Here is a 4,176-nt window from a genome sequence, read left to right on the forward strand (position 1 = left end):
CCTCATTAATTTTCTTGTATAAGGTCAATTCTTTATAAAGCAACCCAGGGAAACTTCAATACATTTCACTCAAAATAGAAAAAAAATAATATCTGCACTTCCACATGCACTGAGCATTATTCACAATAGCCAAGACATAGAGGCAAACTAAGGGTTCATTGACAGGCAAACAGCTTAAAAGATGTGGTATACACAAACAATGGAATATTATGCAGCCTTAGAAAAGAAGGAAATACTGCCATTTGTGACAACATGAATGAAACTTGAGGACATTACGCTGAGTGAAACCAGATACAAAAGGACAGATAATCCTTGATACACTTACACAAGGACTCCAGCACAGTCAAAATCATAGAAACAAAGAGTAGAATGGTCATTGCCAGGGGTTGGGGCAAGGAGGAAATGAAGAAGTATTAGTCAAAGGGGACAAAGTTTTAGCTATGGAAGATCATAATACCAGAGATCCAGTGTAGTGCCTATAGATAATAATGCTGTAGTGTTCACTTAAAAACTTGCTAAGACAATAGATCCTATATTAAGGGTTTTCATTACCATCATCATCAAGAGGATGGGGGGAAACTGTTGGAAGTTACGGATATATTTGTGGCATAGATTGTGGTGATGGTTTCAAAGATATATTCTTATCTCCAAACTCACCAAGTTGCATGCACTAAATATACACAGCTTTTTGTATGTCAGTCATACCTCAATAAAGCAGGCTTTGAAAAACAAAAAAGAGAAAGAAATAGCAAAGCAGGGAAGTATTGCACCAACTAAGGACTGACAGAGATGTATAAAATTTTTCTTAGGTCTGGAAATGTATATAAATTTTCAAACGCTAGTCATGGTATCTTGCAGTTTTCAGAAGAACATTGCTTGTATAAACAGGAGTTTATTAAACTTACCAGAAGCTGGTTTTTAATCACTAGATGAAAGATAAATGTTGTGATTAATTCCCAGTGAGCAATCAGGTACATATGAGAACTAGCACACTCCTTCCGATGATACCGTTTCCCAACCTTTGTGTAACAAGAGTAAGAGCAATTTAGGAAAACATTTCTATTTTCTCTGCACTTCTCATTTTGATTTCTGAAGACTTAATTCTCTTCCTTCCGAGGCTTTAAAAAAAGACATAGAAGGGAATGAATCTAAAGTTATGTCTTCATAATTTCAGTGACACCAGCTGATGAACACCCAAGCTGAAACAATCAACTTTAATACTTTAGCAACTCATAAAAAGTACTTTCTTTTTAAATTTTTTTTCCTGCTCTTAAGCTAGATTCTAAAAAAACTTTCAGCCATCCCAAATTGAATATATTCCTAATATTGATTCAGATGAAGATTAATACAGATTTCACAGTTAAGTAGTCTGCAAGGGGTGGTCCTCACATATAGGAAGATCAAAATCAAACATAAACATGCATATGTATTTATTCAAATGCAAACACATTCCTGATAGTTACCAGACATGGAGTTATCTTTGATACTTGTGGTGTCTGTCTAATGTGTCAATAAATGTATTAGTTGATTCTGTGTATTTTTGTATCACATTGATTTAGAAATACACTGTAGGAAGAATTTAAGGAGGCAAACATGTTGGAAAGGAATTTTTTTTCTGTCTGTTTCAATAAAGAAAATGCTTAATGGAAATGTTTAGGGGAAAAAATAGGAAATTTGGACCAAGGTGATAAGATAAAGTGATGTAAAGAAGGTATAATGAAGAAAGGAATCAGACAAATAAAAGCAAGCTGGTGAACCCAAGAGCATTTTGATAACTGTTGCCTTGTTATGAAGGGGATAAAAGCTCTAATGAGTTTTATAAGCAGAGGGGTCTTCTGGCTTCCCCTTCCCTATCTTACATGTATCATGAGGATGAAGTGTTTAGTGTAAAACTGCATATTTAGATGGTGGATTTTTTTTCTAGCTTTACTGAGGTATAATGAACAAATTAACATTGTATATGTCTAAGGTATACAACATGATGTTTAATGTATATCTACATTGTGAAATGATTACCATAATGAACCTAACCAACATGTCCATCACCTCCCATTGTTACCTTCTTATTTTATGGTGAGAATACTTGCAAATTTCAAGTATATAATGTATTATTATTAACTCTAGTCATCATGTTGTGCATTAGGTCTCCACAACTTTAATCTTTTAACTAAAAGTTTGTATCCTTTGACCCATGTCTCCCCATTTCCCCCACTCCCAGTCCCTGGTAACCACCATTTTATTCTCTGTTACTATAATTTTGATGTTCTTACATTCCATATATAAGTGAGATCATGCAGCATTTGTCTTTCTGTGTCTGGCTTATTTCACATAGCATGACGTCCTCAGGTTCCTCCATATTGTTGCAAATTATTCAGCTTTAAATGGGGGATTTTTTATTAAATCCAAATGAACTGATCTCAGGTGATTAAAGTTGAAGCCAGCCATACTAACTAAGTGCTGAGCACCATAACTCAAACTCATCAAAATGCATATGTTCGCTTGTTTTATTTTTAGCAATAAACATCAATTTATGAAGCAAAAGAAAAATGTCTTAAAAATAAAAATCTGTTAACCCGAGTTATTTCAAGTCATGAATTTAAACACTCACTAGCTTCTTCAGTAAACGCTGAAGAACAGTTATTTTTTTACAGCTTCGTACTTTAGGTAAAGCTGGAAACATATATTTGGCTTGAAAGTTGTAGCATTTTCCTTAAGATCTTACAGGCTACCTAATAGATAATCAGACAGGCAGTCAACATTTCAGGAAATTCTATTATGATAAAATAAAAAAACACAAAAACACATATTATGTAATAATTTGTAGTAGTAATAAGAATTCTTAGCCATTTGCCTGAAACCAAAAGGACATATCTAATTTTAAAGGTTTTTGGCTTTATTTTCTAAATAAAATTTTAGTATTCAAAAGGAAACTCTGCTCAGTAGCAATAGTAAAAACAAGAATCACAGAATGTCAGAATACCTTGGTCATGAAACTGGTCCAACATGCGTATTTACAGATGTGGAGAGTGCAGCTGGGTGAGCTATGGAAGCCGTGTGCAGATGTGAGCACAGCGTGCAAATGACATATGATGTTTGTACTGTGCCACTCTTTGGAATAAAAGTTGAAAAAATTAACTCCACAGATTAGGTCACACTTAAAGTTACCACGGACTATTTACTGCTGTTTCTAAAAGGAAAGAAGAGATGAGTTTTTGTTAAGAGTTAAAAGGTTATTATATCAGCTACATCGTTTAAATTGGCTTTGAAAAACACTCGTGTCTACCTAGTCATTTTAATCAGGTGTCTATGGGAACAACATATATTATCTCTAAAAATAAGAAATCATTTCTCGTTTAGAAGACCCAATCAACACCAAAGAGCGTGATACTCAAAAATCACTGCTTTTTTATAACAATAATAAGTAGATTCCAACTGAAAACACAACGAGAAAACTGATGCCCCACACAGTCATCGTGAAAGATATAAACTGAATATTTGGGGTCAAGGTCAGCAAATGTTACAAAGCGACTGCACAAATACAACCACAAAGTTAAAAGCTGAGGGTAAAACTGACTTTCTAAATGAAAGAATTGGTACAAAAATGGGTCAAGTAGGTTGCATGCAATGCCATAATGGTCTTTACTATTAAATCTTCATTGAGATTAGGATACTATATCCTACAGATCTATTGTCATATAGGCTTTTTTTCCCCCCAGAGACTAAATATTTAATGCATCAAAAATATTAAGGAAAAATAAATAACAGCATTGCTCAACATGTTGCAAAACCAGCTTGTTTGATTATTTCCTTGGACCGATTTTTTTAAATTGGTATAGACTCCGTTTTTCACTAGCATCCTATGCTACCCCTGAGTACTAGTTAAACATTTGCTTTTTGGGGTTTTAAATATTATGGTGTTTCTATATTTTCCACCACTTAGAATAAAAAATAAATGACTGTCCATAGCAACCAACTGATACATAAGAAAGAACATAACTGATACAACCCTCACATGAAAGAATTTACCAGAAAAATAGCATCCTTTGAAAAATGCTATCACATCTCATCTCAGGCATGAAAGCACCTCATGAGTTTGTTTCCTCCTTCCCATAAAAGCTTCCTTCTTCACGATATATCTGAGGTAGAAATTAAGCAGCCTGGAACACTGCAATGTGA

The sequence above is a fragment of the Ursus americanus genome, chromosome 4, assembly GCF_024610735.1.
Source record: "Ursus americanus isolate L20-20 chromosome 4, mUrsAme1.1.p, whole genome shotgun sequence".
NCBI classification, from domain to species: domain Eukaryota; kingdom Metazoa; phylum Chordata; class Mammalia; order Carnivora; family Ursidae; genus Ursus; species Ursus americanus.